An 18,898-nucleotide genomic window follows, 5' to 3' on the forward strand; every position below is an offset into this window, starting at 1 on the left:
GAGAAGTCTGGCGAGTAAGGTTTTCGTAGGCTTTTTTACAACTAGATACGAAAACACAGAGTAAAAAAGCATGTAAATATATGCAGGAGCTGGAGGCTACACTTTTAATGTTAGTGCAGCAAGAGCGATACGAGAACATGAAAAGTAAAAATAAAAAATACATGGTATAGTAAGACTAGGAAGACATTTAAAGAGCTCTAATATAATTATTCTTTCATTTCATTAACAGTGAACAAAGATACACTGTACCGAATTCAACAGTTTTCAGAAAGGTAATACTATTGATTAACAAGGTTGACATAAAAACAACAATATTGATATTTAGTGATAGCACTATATGATATTAAAAGTTTGTTGTCAAATCTATTTGTATTGTGAAATTGCATCCAAGAGAACACAGATCTTGATTTGTTGATTTAAGGCATTACAAGTATATTCTACAATGCATTAGAAAATGTTCTAATTTACAGTTTTGCAATAAGCACCATTAGCCATGATAGCAAAATGGCTAAAGAAGTGCAGCATGACAAAGGAACAAATTATGTATTTGATGACAAATCTGCATTCGACCTTATGTTAAATTATCAAGAACAGGTATTCTTTGAATGTCTTTATACGGTTTAAAGACTGAAAAAGTACAGTATTTTAAAAAGCAAGAAAACTTTGAATTTATGGAATCTAGTGAGTTTCAAATGGTATATAATGAGAAATGATAATGATATAATTAAATATAATGAGTTTCTAGAATGTGAAAGACGTAGAAGAAAAATATAATAGAAAATGAAGAGTTAAAGCATGCATTATATCTGAAACAGCAACAACATAAAAGATAATTAGGAAAACAAAACACATGCAAGCACTGTTAAGGGGAGTAGAAAATGAACTAATAGGAAAATAAATTGCATCACAGAAGAAACGAAATAACACTGAAAGTACATCTCTTCAAAACTAAAATGTCCGCAAACAAATATAATGCAAATGACTAAAAGCTTGTCTGTGAGACTTGGCAAAGTTAATAAGAACACATAATTGGTGATGTAATCGTATGGGCATTTAAACTAATATCAGATTGTATACAAAAAGCTATATAAATCAATATATAAGCTATGCATATTTCCTGGACAAAAGTTTAATCATGTTCAGTTTCAATACATTAATAAAACCATTTTCTGCAAAAACAAATATGAAAAATTAAACTGATGCAGTCTATATAGGTGGAGTTTCTACAAGTACACTTTTAACAGTGTTTCGATATATGGATTTTGAATATACAGTTTTCTTAAAACTTACATCTTAGTAGCAGTTGAAATTCGACACAAATAAATATAAATAGTCAATAAATATTTGAGGTACACTCAGTAGTAGCAAAATTGGGTATTTTAGACATAGTTTTGAAACTAATACCTTCTGTAACCCATGACTCGATTTTCTTTTAGCTTTTATCACTCACGGATGTAGCGCGAGTGTACCTCGTACTGGTCAGCGCGTGCAGTCATCGTCTACGAGCTCCTCGCACTGGAAAGTCCCCCACCGGCACCTCTGCTTTCCAACTGCTACTTGAATTTTACTACCTGTAAAACACATTCCTGTTTATTCTTTTCTGTTTTGACATTGTATACATAGTTTTAATTGTTATAACTGCTTTGTCAGACAATTAGTTGAGACTCGTTCTTGCCCAGACTAGCATATTATCTAGCCTCATGTGGAGCTAATCAAGCCAGTCGTGAGGAAAATATGTGTTTTGAGTGTCCCATGCAAACATATCCCGTACTCGGCCCATTAAACGTTGGTGGCACACTAAATGCAGTGAATGTTTGCAAGGCCGTGTGCGTCATCCTCCTCACGAAATGTCATCAACATGACGCAGTTGTCTCGGATCACTTTAGGTGCGTGTTGTGTAACGTAAATTACGTTTGCGTTACCGTGACAGAACAGGAAGTAACTTGTAACTTGTCGCGGAATTCTCTTGTCTTTCAAGCATCACATTGTCGTACACGACAAGATTATTCATGTCATGGTCATGGTCGTCAACGGCAGGGGCATAATCGATCGTGGAAAAGAACTGGACAGCTGCTTTGTTGCTCCCAGATGAAAAGACTCAGGAGCGTCTGCTAGATATGTGAGTAAATTATAACACGGTTGATCATCCGCCAAACACGCAATCACTTACAACCTATCCCACGTTAACCATAGCATGATCAAATTAAAAAAACAGTTTTTTTTTCTGGATTCGGCAGGGTCAATGATCAGCGCGAGAGCTGAGTTCAGGAACATGTACTGTGGTTCTATCGTGGATTCGTACACGTAACGGCTGAGTGGGAATCGTAGGAGCTTGGGTATGGTATGCTGAAAAGAAGTTTACTTTCGTAACAACCTACCGTTCCGGACGCTTAGTACCCTCAGCCGTGGACTTGTAGGCTCCATAGAAATATTGGCGATTAGACCGCTGCTGTGGTAACGAAACTTTCCAAAAAAACGTGCAGTAAATATTCCTTTGAGACGGATCTCTGAGATACTATTACTGTAAGCTTGGAACAACGCTGGATTTACGACTGAACGATAACCAACATAAGCCCAGCCAATGACATGTAAACTGCGTAGATGTTGCATGTTACCGACACGATCTTGCATATGAAACATCATGCGATATATGTACAAATCAAAGTGCCGGTGGGGATCTAATCCATGACTTGAACACGATTAATCCATCAATGAAATAATGAATCATCAAAGGAGTCACATAGGCCAAGATTGCACTTGCAGGTAAATCGTTAGTATAACAAACACTGACGCAAAACTGTCCGTGATTTATTATAGTCCGAGCTGTTGCTGAAAGGGTAAAGCCACCAAGGAAACGTAAACGAACGTGGCAAAAAGTAAGTAATAGCATCGCCAGGGCGTGGCTGACCAAACAAGCATTGTGGCAGATTTATTTATCTCCCCCCCCCCAAAAAAAAAAAAAGATGTTTCGTGGGTGGCTATATGTAAAACCATAAGGTAAGATCATCACGCTGGTCATTCGCTTCTTACGCATGATCGTGTACTTGAGCGTACATATAAATACGCGCTAAATGTCGTAGGTGTTGCGTGCAGATATAAAGAAGCCAAGCCTCTTACGTCTAAAGATTTAGCAAATGTCAGAGACGCATGTAGACATATTACTGCACGTGGGCCGTTAGCAAGGCTGAGCCTTTAGGAGGTAGATCCAGGAAAAGGAATTATCAGAACCGTTGCTGTGTTGTTTGTAAAACATCATATGTGGGTATACCATGGATATGTCAATATACATCGTCACCAGGCTATTGTTGAACGATTAAACCGCACACTTTTGAGGCGATTATTCGGGTATCTGTGCAAGAATTGTTTGATGGTTTATCTTTCGAGTGGGTGAAGCGTCTTTGCCTGACCATAGTAGTGCTGAACAATGAAATTACACTCGCAATCGAAGTGAAACCCGCTGACGCGACCCGGCAGAAAAGAAGTAGCTATAATTCAGCAACCACCTGCGTTTCACTCACTCGGAAACAATTTGGTTCCGTTCGGAACCTGAATGCGGCTGGAGAATGGAAAATTGGATAACCGCATGTTACTAACCCAGTTTGGTTCTTCGCTGCATTCACGATCTTGGACTGGATTGGTATTCCATGACAGTTAACATGACACCTTTTGGCACCAGATTGCTCTGCGGTCCAACAACGAGCAGCAAAGCCGACTGAACTTTATCAAAGGGAGGCAACTCCGTCTAAAAGAGAATTTGTGTGGGACAATTTACGCGTCAGTGCCTCGAATACGTAACTTCCTCCAGAGTCTATTGTAGCAAACGTTCTTGTTCCTTAATTGTGTGTTGCCCATACGAGTGAGTAGTGATTCCGTCAGGAAATTCCATCGCTTGTTGTACAGGGGGGACGAGCTCACCTTTGGTGCAGCGCTACATGTTTTCGCGATATTCTAAAGTTTGCGGATTCGCACCGGTTTCGCTAACATGGCACATTCATGTTGTTTCGGACAGCCTTCTTGATGTTTTTTTTCCGGATCATCCGTCGATAGGGGAACAAGAGTCAACAATTATCGGATGCATTTTGGGTTCAGTGCCATGTATTCTTCAATGGGATTGCCTAAAAATGCGTCCTTAAATTTCACCATGATTTGCTAGGAGTTGCTGAACAGCAGATTGTCCTGTTGTTATTCATTGGTGCCACTCTCGTTTACCAGCGACGCCTCGCCCATATCCGCGTGGACATCGTTGGTTGTTATGTTGCAAAGAGTCGGTGTCTGTGTAATATATTTTAATATTTTCACCGTACCGTGGCTTAATTTTAAATGAAACATGAGTAATTTGTACAAATCTAGCTGGGACTGGCCAACATAGATCGAATTTGTTAGCTTTAATTCAGCATTTTCTTTCAATGTTGACGGCAATGAGTCCACCGCTAAATATTTCTCTTAACTCAAATGCCTGGTCGACAATGGTAATCGAAGTTTGTACTCTTCACAATCTCGGACAAGTGCAACCGGAATTCTTTTGTTCAAATTTTCCATTATTTAACAAAGAGAGCATTATTCATTAGTCAAACAAAGCTTTTCTCAAACTCATTTCATGCAGCCGGGCGCAGATCCTTATTATTTTGGATCGACGGGGTCATCTACGCGTTGACACTTATTATAATAACCTGGTCAGCATACTTCAAACTAGGATAACACAGCAAATGCATTTAGAAAGATGTACTATACTAATACCCAAATTTTGACTGACAATCTATTTAACAAATTTTGATAATGTGAATATTACAAGTTGACTATAATTACTTTACAAACAAATACAAAGCACAATTGACTTGAAAATAAATTAAACTGTACAGTTTGGTTAGCACCACATATGTATAGGCTTCCCTTCTTACAGAGACTCAGATATACCAGAATTAGTCAAATCAGTATATAGTGATGTGAAACCATCTGCCTGAATGTGGAATACTTTTAGATAATAACGATGCATTCAAAGCAGATACTAATTATATAAATATGAACAAGCTTATTTGGATATGCAACAATTTTTAAATTACAATACAGCATGATTGCAGATGTCTCAAGCAGGCCAACAATCAACAACAACAAGCAAAGGCAACAAATAAATAACGACGTCAAAGAAAACAAGCAAGGAAACAAACAACAAAACAAAACAAAAAGCCACCAACCCCCAACAGCAGCAAAATGCTTATTAAGGGCTAATAAAACAAGAAACTTGAAACAAATGTTTTTGGGAGCCATTGGTTGTTAACTGCTTATAAACATAATTTTAACTATTGGACATTTACTGTCAAATCTGCTATTGATTCCTATTTCAATGTAACGGGGAAGCTAACGTGCAACCGTTTATCTTACTATTTGATTTTCTTACCCCACCAATTACAAATGCAAATAACAAATTAATGAATGTCAAAAGGACAAAGACAATATGTTGTGCATGGAAAGAAAGAAACTATGCAGCTGTTTTAAAAAGCTAGTTGCACTCAGTACACTTTGGAGACCTTAAACACAAAATAATTGTGAATGCTTATTAAAAACGTTTAATTTTACAAACGAGCAAATCCTCTTGGCCTACTTATGCAGGAGCTGTTCATCTAGCACCACCAGGAAATCTTCCAAACAACGTTCCTTAGACCTAGCAAGAGCTGATACAGTTATACCTACAGAGGCAACAACATAGCAACAATTCTCACACACTTGTTGTTTCAAACTTTCATATAATGTCAATTTTTTGTATCTTTTGAATTTAGTGTTTAAATATTTACTTTAAAATATACCGCTAATTGTTTAAGATTTCCAAGTAATTACTTAATTTTCAGTTTAAAGTGAAAAGACACCCCCAAGCCATCCTCCAAAAAAGTAAAAAAAAATATTTAAAAAAAAAACAAACAAAAAAACCCCAGCTCATCCAAAAGCAAAAACAGTTTAATATCACAGTAGCCTGACATATCACCTTTTTATTATCAAGATACAATATGAATTACCTTGACCTTTCGTCTTTACCATCAAACTTTGCCCATCTTTGTTCAAACAGTTTTCTTGATTTGCCTCTGCACATCAATACGGTATCATTATAATTTCATCTATTGAAACAAACATTCAAGTGTGTATATATATGTCCACGACTCCATGAACTGGCTAAGTAATATATTCGCTCTTTATTCTTTTATTACTAAAAATACATATTCTAGTACAATTGCGGAGAAGAATATAATTAATGCAATAATTAACAGCAATAGATTATCAGATACTAGAGCAATAGCTTCTCCATTTGATCGAAAAAGAACGCTTATTACAGTACCAGTGGCATCAGACAATGCTGCTGTTACCTTTATTGTTAGATAACCGAATCAAATAATTGGCAAAAAATTTCACACCTTTCAAAAATGTATCAGTAAACGAATCTGTGGAACTACCTCCATCACAAGCACTATCATCTCGTCCTATTGCTAAACCTTTTACAAATTTGATGTGCTTATACAAAGATTTGCTGCTATCATGCTAATAGCTGTTGTGTCCATAGTTACACATTTGGATTGAACAGTCGTTTTAATATTTTACCTGTTGGTAAGTTTTCTTTAAATACGAGGCTCCTGTTGGTGATATCGTCTCTAAACCCGTGTATATGTCTATGAAATGGGAATCTATTTGTGTTGTTTAGATTTTCAGTTCAGTTATTGTAAATGTTTTTGAAAATTAGTTCTTAAATTGTATCCTTTTTTAGCAATATCTGCTAGTACGTGCTTTATATCCTTGTTAAGCAAATCAAGATCTCTTTTCACTGATAATTCTTTCAAGTTTACTACATCAACAGTGCTCAAATAACTGCCTAATTCTCTTCCTAGATTCTCCTCGTCGTGTAAATTATCTAGAAGATATATCATTACCGTCTGTTATAGTTTCTGCTTCTTTTACTTGCAGGATACATCTTTCAGTCGTGTTAATGACTGGCATTTTTATTTCCTCAAGAATTATTATAGTTTACCTGTCTGTAAATGTTGGGTCCATTTCCTCAGTTGGATTTTGTAATACTGTAGGATTTGGGTGGGTATCTTCATTTGTTTAGCGAAAGCTAATAAATCCAAAAATATACTTTAGCCTATTTTACTACTAGAGAGCAAACGATAATAATTTATTTTGTCCTTTAAATTTGAATTTTATATTCACCAATTTCTTTGTAATTAGATAATTGCATTAGGTTAAATTAGATTGTGTTTCATCTATATCAAGCACGTGTTTAATATATATTTTCCTTTTATTCGTGATAGATTCATCAGATTAGGCTCCATACTATATAAGTGTATCTGACGTATAATAATACTGATAAATATATTTTGACAGTGACATATGTCTCCTCAAAATATGTACGGACCAAAAAAGTAAAAACAATACATATATATTATACACAAGACGCTTTATCATATATATTTACTGAGAGAAAACCAGACAAAGTACAGTTCGTTAAAGGAAAGGAATTTTATAACCTAGCGACCAAAGAATGATTGGAGAAAAACTATTGAATACCGTTACTCAAACAAAATTCAAAGTCTTACGATTAGAGTGCGGAAGCATTTAATTGAAAATGAAACCAGAAAATAGGCAAATATGTTATCAAACATTATCAATGGATATAACAAATCTGTTCCTCTACTTCAACCAACCGTAAAATCTGAGCTTGCATTGAACAAGGGTCTAAAAAGCATTGTGCAATTTCATGTTCGTTTTTCAAAGATAAGTATATCATCAGATCATCTAGCCGATCAGACGCAGTCATCTCAACAGCAATTCGAAGAACCTGCTGATCCTTACATTACATCGCTATCCCGCCGAGGTTTGATTGGAACAAATTTAATATCATTGTCAGATGATATATTTCAAGAGATACAGAAAAAGACTGATGAATATCCAACATCTGGATCGGGTTGGAGATTCGTTAAAAGAACAGAAAGTTTGTTTCATACCATGAAATGTAATGTATTGCGAGGAAGCTCATATGTCGATCTGCCAACTAAAATTAAAAACTCGAAATGTTGTATCAAGGTCAAGAACAACGATAACAAATGTTTTCACTGGGCATTATTATCAGCGTTGTTTCCAGCAGATAAGCACAATGGCAGAATATCAAATTACATTTGTCATTCTAACAATCTAACCTTTTCCGGAATTGTATTTCCCGTTTCCGAGTATCAAATTCCAAAATTTTAGAAAAAAGACATTTTACTTTTACCAGGCGATATTAATGTGTTTGGAGTAGATGATGATACACAAAAGATTTATCCAAGATACATAAACGATCGAGCCACATCAGATCTCGCGAAATCCAACCAAGCAACAACAAACTTGCTGTTATGTAAAAACCATTACGTGTGGATCAAAAACTGTAACGGGTTAGTCAGTGGGCAGTATAACAAGAACAACGAAAAGAAATATTTCTGTTTCTCCACGGATGTAAGACCCATCTGGTATTAGATCGTCACCTAGACTATTGTTCTAACGTACAACGAATATCTATGCTAGGTAAAGATGAAAATATATTAAAGTTCACGAACTACAGATACAAAATGAAAGTTCTGTTTATAATATGCTACCATTTCGAGCCGATTCTACTTCCTGTGCAAGGAGCAGAAATAATCCTGATAAATCTTCTACAATAAAAGTACAAGAACATGTTCCATGTGGGGTCACATACAAAGTTGTATGTGCTGTTGATAAACGTTTTTCAAAACCTGTTAAAATTTAACGTGTTGTCAATCCTGCTTTGTGGTTGTTAAAAAAGTCTTAATAACGAGGTTGATGCCATCATGATGTTGCGCGGCAGGATAACGAAAATGAAACCTTTGTCTGTACAACAAGAAATAGAATTTGCTTCAGCAAAACTCTTGTGTCACGTGTTTAGACTAGAATAAACAGTAACACAAGAAAGAGTGAAAACAACAAGCTTTGCAAATATACAATAATTTATTTCCCTGGAAAGATTCTGTCAAAATAAAAAAATACGAACTTACTGTTTTATAGAATCAAATCCAAAAATAATCAAAGAATAATCCACGAATAAAATTCTTGAGGTACTAATAACAAAATGTTCTACTGATTTCAAGTTGGAATCCCGATGAAGAATCCAAGATGGAAGACGATAACATATGTTGCAATCCGTAGTGTTGAAGTCTACTGTTCCTTGTAGAAACAAGAATGATCACTCCGGTTTCGGATATTTGAATAAAGTTTTATAAAATGGTTATTTGTTCAACAATTTCACACGAGCACAAGTATTTTCCAGAAAAAGAACAGAATTAATCCTTTCGAACCCAAGTAATTTGAAATAACTCCAAACAACACTACATACAACTTCCAGTGTAAGAGAACGTCGAGCTGCAACTGAAAATAATTCTCTAAAACAGAGGTTATATTGTCTTTAAAAACGTAAACAGGGGGTCATGTTATCATGTTCTCGAAGCTCGTAGAAATTAGGTACTTGTTATAGATCACGTCTACCCAGTGTGGCCCTGACGAAAACCAATCATGACCTCGACAACAACCAATCATTTTAAAATAAAAAAATCTTGTTTACGTGGTTGCTACAAATTTTGAATCAATGTCAGGATCTAGATCAACACCTGGTGTTTATAAAACGAACAGCCAAGGTCAAACCATTTTGTAAATGAGTTTTTCAGAAACTAGTTCTTAATCTTCTCCACAGACGAAGATATATTTTACATTACATAAATCTCAAACATGCGCTTGATCATGGTCTAATACTAAGGAAAGTTCATTGTGAATTAAAGTTTAATCAGTCGCGTTGGATGAATTATTATATCGACTCTAATGCTTGACGAAGAGCAGATGCAACAACAGAATTTGAAAAAAATTCTTCAAGCTCATGCGCAATATCGTCTTCGGAAAGATCATGGACAATATCAGAAAGAGAGTCAATATTGAGATCGCCAATAACGTTGAAGGTCGTCAAAAACTTGTAGCATTTGATAATTTTGTTAACATGAAAATTTTTAATGAAAATATTGTCGCGATAATAAAAAAAAGACTAACTTAAAGTTGAATAAATCGATTTATTTTGGCATGGCAGTACTTGTAATATTAAAGACGTTAATGTACCAGTTTCATTAAAAATTTTAAGGCTAAGTAGGCTGATGTATAGTTGCTATTTACATATACTGATTCGCTCATGTACAAGATAGAATTTGATGATATTTACAAAGAATTTTATAAACACCGGGATCTGCTTGCTCTTTCTGATTATCCTTGAGATAGCGGATATCACTGCGATGAAAATAAAAAAGTAATGGGAAGGTTTGAAAATGAAGTTTCTATGAAAATTGTAGCGGAATTTATTGGATTACGTAGTAAAATGTATTGCCTAAAATTATCAGATAATAAGGTCATGTTGAATTAATGGCAATAAAATCAAACTGTCACAAAGTTGAGACTGATTTTATAAAAAAACCTTGACTTTGCTATTTCGATGATAAGAGGCACTCTTCTGATGGAATTAATATCTTTGCGTGGGATACGAAATGTCTGATAGTGTTGATTTTAGCAAGGTGGAGTTTTTTAAATTGGTTATTACAGTAAATCGCCAGCGATTTCATTTTTTTTATAAAGGGTAGTAAAAATTGTGTATGAAATAAGAAATATAATGAACGATATTACGGTGCAAGATATCACGTTAAGATGAAGAGAATTCTCTTCCAGAGTAAGCTTATGTCGATTATACTTAACAACGATAAGTATAGCACGTACTTCAAAAACAGAAACCATATAAAGTTGTCTTTTGTTTGTAATGATTATTCAGAATATTTTGATAAACTTTCTTTGATCACAAAAGAGCTCGTTAAAACTATTGACAATCTTTATAATCCAATATCTCAATACAAATACACAAAAATTACAGTTAATAAGATAATAGTTTCTCATGGAACTTTTATCAAAACATTAGAACTAGATTCTGTTATCAGCGGTAAAATTAACATGTACTTGTTTTGTCATGATGATGAGAGTTATATTAATGCAAAAACTGAACGTTAAATACATCTCGAGAAATCTGCAGCAATATTGTGTGAAATATCAGATATAAATATTGCTAGCAATCTCTAGCAATTTTGTCTGAAACATATGAGTCATCTTATATAAAGAGGGTGTTTCTAGATCAAACCCTATTTTGTACGACAACGGCGACTATTCAATGGCATGTCCTCGTGTTGGTAATCAATTATGAAATAAATTTTGTTGACTCAACAAAGTTGTTTTCGTAGTTGTTTAGACTAACTTGAGGGGGCAACAGAGGTGGATATTATGTTATCGTCAAGTTCCAAAAAGGGGTTTGGGCCACAACACCTCCTTATAAGACTACTTCTTTTTCTTTGAGCAAATCAAGTTCCTCAGACTCGATTCGTTTAGCCATTGTCGAAGGTTTCAATTTAAGATTAGATCCAGTCACGTTTTTCAAAATTGTTGATTACGCTCAAATATAAATCATCAATTATTCCTTCTCTCGTATACCTTATTAAATTTTCTGTATTTTTATATCATTTGCAACATCAAATTTTTACATTTCTTGTACACCCTTATCTTTTTTTTCCCGGTTTTCCAACAATTTTTTAAAATAGTTTTTGAAATTATTAAATCTTTTACTAAATTCATGTTAACATCATATTTTCGGTCAAACAATTCATATTAAAACTCTTTAAACTGGTTGCAATTTTTGAGCCTTATTTCCGCAATAATTGTATCCTTGTTAGCAAGAACTATACTCTGTTGTTCGCGTAATTGTTTTTCTTACATTTCTGTTTGTCGTTTAAAACCTTTTTCGTGTCTTGTTGATGTTTAGTTGTAGATTCAGCTAGTTTTTCAGTTTCTTTTTTATATTGTTCAACACGACGTCCAAGCAGACATTTTACTTGTAGCTTCTTCTCCTATTCTGGTGTTAATACAACAGAAGAATCAGATGGTTTTCGAAGTGCAGTTTCGGTAATTGGTTTCGAGTTTTGCTCGTTTTTTTAGCTCCTTTAACTTGTCCTCGGTGTTCCCGTTCAAGCTTTTGTTTAAACGTGGTTCTTGTTGCAAAAAATTCTTTAGCAAATCAATTTTTAAAAAAATCCATGTTACTGATTATGTTAGATTAATTTTCAGTTGCGTATGCTATCAAAGAAACCGGTGAATACAGCAAGAAAACAGTTTCTTCGGATCTTGTGCAAGCTTATCAAACAAGGAAAAGTTTGCGGTCGCCTGATGATGACATTCGATGAACTTGTCTTGAGATACGTCTCTGCATTGCTCATATGCGATGTTTCTTGTGTCAACGTTAAGAAGACCCGGAAACAAGAAGCATCCATTATTTCGTCTGATAAACCTGTCGATGTTATAAAAACCTTGCGCCAAGTAAACGGCATTACATCTGCGGTTTCTTGACAACGAGAAATAAGATCTTATCTTGTTCATCTCGCCCTTGTTCAACGAAATATCGTCAAAAACAATTATCTTTTGTTCGGATGAATCAAGTTCGTTTACTGGAACAAGATCTCCTGATTGTCGGATAATAGAAATATCTTCGCAGGCTCCAAGATAGTTGCGAAGGTTTTCGTTGTAATCGTATAAGAGTCATATTTGTCTTGTTGTGGATTATTCGTGTAAATGTAAACCCGGTCTTTGCTGAAGTTGTTGTTGAGCAACAATTTCGTTAACAGATTCGCTTACCAGATCATGTTCGACCAACTATAAGGTAATGGCAGTCTGGAAGTTCGTTGTTATGTTTGCGTTTTAAACGTCTCTCGGTGTTAAAGTTTATTATTGACATGTGTTAAATCAAGTAAGTTTTATAACATCATGAGATATTTGCACAAAATAAAGAACTGTTTGTCAAACTTGGAATATGTTGAACCAGTGACTTAACAAATTAATTCTATCAAACATGGTCTTGATGATTTTGATGATAATGTAGTTTATTACAGAGGGCTGTTAATTAAAATACTTGATTTAAATTTTACTGAGCATTGGACGCTAAAAAAAATCTAAAAACATTGTCAGTCGTGAACTGGTTCGTATAAAAAAGATAGAACCAACTCAAACTAACGCGTTAGACAGACTAATACAATTGCACCATGTTCTAAACAGATACATTTTTATCAGACGACTATTGAATAAGGATGAGTTACTACACACAATTCGGAAGAAGAGCAACAGGGTCAACCACCGTTGATACGGTAACAACAACTGGAACCGTTGATTTATCAGGTTATCTCAAGAAATCCGGAGATACAATGACCAGCAATTTGAGTATGTCCGGTCAACGGATAATAGATTTAGAAACCATGTATCCTCTGGTAAATGTAAATGTAAATGTAACACAAGTAGTAAGTAGAAGTGAAAACTGGATCCAACAAAATCGCAAACAAGAAGGAAATAATCAACCGATAGCTTGAAGACATGACACAATGTTAGGTGCAAAATAATCAAGATTGAAGTATATCCAGGTCTATTGTATGACCGTATCTGGCAAATAAATAAAAAACCATTATTTTAAAACACATTCACGCGAGTATCAATGACAATCCATTGGCCAGTTCGCGTTACAAAAGTATCATTACTATTTACCCGCAGACAACAATGCTCTGTTGTATTAATTATAACTACAGATGCCAAGCGCATAAAAGCCCGGGCGGTGAATAAACACAACTGCAAGCAGTGAACTCCTTCTTTGAACTAACCGACAGGACATCAAAGACAAAGGTTATTTTTTATTACAAAGCAAGCCGACCACAGAAGCCGACTTTGGTTACCTTTTTTAATGGATATCAATACAAAGTTATTTTATTGCAAAGCGTGCCGACCTCGGAAGTCGACAATGGAATCTTTTAAGTGTGCCGCTTTTTTTAATATACAAAGGCGGCCGAGATATGGAAACAAACTTTGGTTCTTTTTCACCGGTATTCATGGGAATTTTGATAATAAAATGAAACAATGGAACAAATTTTAAAGCGACTCAATATAAAGCTTCGTGCACGGACGTCCATGACCCTGCGTCGCCCAGAATGTTTGGAGAAAATAAAAACATGTGACGAGTTCGTGAAGGCCAGCAGAAAGGAAGATTTCGCAAACGAAATGGAAATAATCAGCCGATATATTAAAGACAACTGCCATTCATGCATGATAGAGTGTTAGGTGCAAACTAATTAAGATTGAATTATATCCAGGTCTACTGTAAATAAAAATCATTATCTGAAAACACATTCACTTGAGTGTAAGTGACAATCTTTTAGCCAGTACGGGTTACAAAAGTATTATTACTATTTACCCGTAGACATCAATGCTCCTTTTGTATTAATTATGACTACATATGCCAAGCACATAGAAGCCCGGGTGGCGAATAAACACAACTGGCAGTGAGCAGTAAACAACTCCTTTAAACTTATCGACAGGACATCAAAGACAAAGGTTATTTTATTACAAAGCAAGCCGACATCGGAAGCCGCCTTTGGATACTCTGAAGCAGGTTTTTTCTTCTTATTTTAAAGGATATCAATACGAAGATTATTTTATTGCAAAGCAAGCTGACATCGGAAGCCAATTATGGATTTTTTTAAGTGTGCGGTATTTTGTGGAATATACAAAGACGGCTGAGATATGGCAGCTAACTTTGGTTCCTTTTCACCATTATTCACTGTAATTTTGAAAATAAATTTAAACAATGAAACGATTTTTAAAGTGACACAATATAGTGCTTCCTGCACGGACATCGATAATCCAGCGTTGCCCAGTAGGTTTGGAGAAAATAAAATGTGATGAATTCGTGAAGGCCAGAAGAGAAGCAGATGATTTCGCCGACAATATGATCATTAACATAGATGAAATTCTAGTGTACTTTGATCTCATTCCTGGACAGACGGACGATAAGCTGGGGGACAAAAGTGTGAGCAATAGACTGGTGCAGATTTGAAAAATCTGACTTTAGTCCTTGCACTTTCCGCTTCAGATGATGTGTTTCCTTTAAAAAAAATCACGGTAAGAGAAAGCTACAAAAAATATTCATGCACCGAAAGAATGGATCATACGTGTGCAGGAGAAGGGTTGTGTTGATGACATGATGCTGCAGTGGATTTAGAGATTTATCTCAAGTACACAGTTTTATATCTTTTAAAATAAAATTTCAGCTGGAGTGCATTTTCCAATATTAATTATCGAATGATTTAAAAATGTGTCCCACAACTTACGAAAAAAACCCCCAAAAGGCCCAGAACATACAGTGCACTAAAAAATTACTTTTAAAATTTTATGGTGTTCCAACAAATACGGTGTCCCAACATATACGGTAAATACGGTATGACCGGACCTATTTACATGTTCGGTAAAATGATTTTAAATATGGAAACCAAGTATCCACCATATAATCTGGAACTCAGTCAAGCAGTAAGTTACTTGCAAAATTGAAATACGTTGACGATAACAAATTATCGTTGACCGGCGGCAAGATGACCGGCAGTATCAACATGGATGGCAGAAAGATTATCGGATTAGAACAAGATTTTTCTCCAGCAAATGCGAATCAGAGTCAAGCAGCAAATTTGAATCTGCTAATGTCTGTATATGACGTCAATGTAAATAAATCCGGAGATACGATGACCAGTAACTTGGCGTTTACAAATAACGATTAAGTAACCGGATTATCAGTAAACTCACCACTAAGTAATGATATGTACGCTGTAAGTTATGCTCAGTTAAAAGGTGCATTGACTTCATATTTACATTTGTACGGTGGATCGATGACAGGATCTATTGATATGGGTGGTAAGTTGATTTATAATACGCAGTTGGATAACACGACACTGGACAACGATGATGGGTTGACCAATGTCAGATTCGTCAAATATAACTCTGTTAAGTTGTCCGGTGACATAATAACTGGAGCGTTGAACATTAACAACAACAGAAATAACTACTTCGTATGTTCCAACAAATATATTTGATCTAACAATTAAATTTTATGCTGATGAATCAAAGACAGCCGCAATTACAGCTGTTAAGTAATGCAGTTGGATTAGAGTATGTTACAAAATGGGCGAAGTTTTAACAGGCCCACTTGACATGGACTCGAATACAATAACAACAAATCATACTCCGGTTAACGCAGCAGATCTAACAAATAAAGCTAACGTCAACAGTGTTGGTGTGAAACGAACTAAAAACAATGTTAGTTATATTCCGACACTAGTAGAAACATCTGATAATAGGGCAGGATTTGTTGCAACTGTATCAACGCAATATAATGGAAATAATCAAAATCATGCTTTCTTGTTTAGTTGTGTTGTTGTTAACGGTCAAGAATGGACCACACACGGAGAAACTAGTAACTTTTGGATTAAGATCAAATGCCCGGTTGCAGCTACGATTTGGCAATTTCATTTACGAGGTCGTCTAAATTCTGGTGTCGGTCGATTTTATAACTGGTGTTTAGGTGGCGCTCACCAGATAATATGTACTTTTGAGAGAGTGACGTATGTAAGGTGAAGTAGTTCGCATTTAAAACATGCACAGTGGAGAGAATGTTTTCATACCTCTATGCTACATTAATGTAATGTGGATGATATTTCTTTTGGATATTGTACTTTTGGAAATTTTACATGATTTAAGCACACTGCTAACTAAAATGACTGCTCCCTTGTGTTAAAAAATCAATTCTGAATTAGTCTAAAGTACACTATACATAGCAGCTATTAAAATAGGGAAAATGAATTTTGCCAGACTAGACAATACCAGCTTCTGAAAGTGCAATGAATGAATTACCAAATATATAAAATGTAAAAAAAGTTATCGGCTCTTTTTTATACAATTTACCTCTGAAGTTCAGGAAGTGAAAATGACCAAGTAGAGCTAGCACTTTTTTGAAAGGTGCACATTTGAAGTAAGGCCAAGCTGTATACTCTATAACCCATAGTACACCCATCAATCATACACCAAAATAAAGGGAATTAAAGGTTCTTTGCATTATACCTAAGACATACAAAGTCTTTTTTAAATAGCCAGTATAACCAGTGAGGAAAGCCGGGGAAATTCTTTTTCTTTAAAATCCTAATGCAAAATGCGAAACTGTATAGCGACACCTTAGAAGGATCTAATGATAAAGCAACATGGATAACGTTGTACATCACAACTAACACGTATGTTAAGAGACATTTTTGCATAACTTCGAAAATTTCTTGATATGAGCATGGATTATAACGATAAAAAAAACGTTACTTAAAGTTGTTGATGACAGAGCTGGTTCTGAACTTGTATTTAAAATCATATACTAACGCGATTAGCTCAATGATGTCTGATAGTATTGATTTTGATCCAGTTATTGTCAGCAAATCACTATAAGTAATTGCAGATATTGATGCTATGACTAAAGCTTAAAAGGAGCTCTTTACAACGAACTGGAAGAACTAGATGGATATGATAATTTTAGTTGGTCATATTATGATATTGATGAAGACGTTCCATTATATTCATTGCAACGGTCTAAAGATTTCTTAATAATAAAATAATTACAACAAAATTGAAAAAAATATATACAGCGTGTCATGAAAGAATAAGAACAAAACTATAACAAGATTAAGTGTTAAAGAATTAATATTACAAAAGTTTGCAACATCATTTGCAGTTCTTAGGAAATATTTAACACTTGGAAATCTTACGATTAGATTTAGTACTTGGTTTTATTAAGGAAACAGAAAAAGAATATGCAGATCTAGTAAATGAATGAAAAACAATAAAAAAAACTTGATACATATACTTGGTTAAAAAAGCTGATGTAGCAAACGATGAAAGATATGAGGATTCATCTTCTGCAATTTATGACAAGTACAGAAACTTTCTAGCAGATCCAAAAAACGATAAATTTTGTCAGCTTAATGATTCGGTTGTTGGTACTATGGACTTTACTATAACGTAAAAAATAAATGAAAAAGCAAATCACAAACTTCAACAATGTTCAGAAGATATTCGAAAAAATGAACTCGATGCGCTAATGCAATATTACAAGTCTTATCAAAAAACTGTGGTACGTAAAATAATGCTACAAATACTACGGCATAATCTTGCGTTTGATTTCGTATATTCCAATGATTTTAATTCGATCCAGTATCGTATCCAGTGGAGCATCGTTAAATCCGTTTTTCTTAATAATATCTGGTGTCTGTGTTTCAATGACAGCTGCGTGCAAGAAAATAAAATCGCGATTTGAAACAAAAAAAAAGTGCATGTGTAACTCATACAAAGTTGTTGGATCAAATAAGATTTTAATTGCGTGTGTGAAATATGACATGGACGACATGGTCAGAGAATTTCGTATCATTGACATTATGCTGACTGGCATCTTACTAATGCGACTTGAGAAATACGAAAACTTGTATCAGAAACAATATCAAGTTGAATGTGTTGGCTCTAGTAGAGCGGACCTGAATCAGGTAAAATGCTATATCAAACATAATTTTTTTTAATAAACTTTAGAATATCAATAAAAAAGATTGATTATCAAACATGAAACAACAACTTCTTGCAGTTTATAATAGTAAGCAAGAAGGGGTCGTTTCTAATGCAATGACTCTAATTTTTACAGGACAAACACAAACGTCAAATCGATGACCATGATAATGAATCACCAAAAAATGCCCGATCAGATCCACTAAACAAAAACAAAAATGTGCGGGTAGGGCACGGGGTGGTCTTTTGGGATCTTGCGGTGAAAATTTGTATTTGTCCTGTAAAAATTAGCGTCAACGCGCTAGACCCGCCCCCCCCCCCTGTTTTAAAACTACTGTTACAGGTTATATTGATAAAATTGACGTAAACGGATCAAAGGAATGAGAATATATTTCAATCACTA

This window comes from Sinohyriopsis cumingii, chromosome 2 (genome assembly GCF_028554795.1).
Source record: "Sinohyriopsis cumingii isolate HCF-2022 chromosome 2, ASM2855479v2, whole genome shotgun sequence".
NCBI lineage: Eukaryota > Metazoa > Mollusca > Bivalvia > Unionida > Unionidae > Sinohyriopsis > Sinohyriopsis cumingii.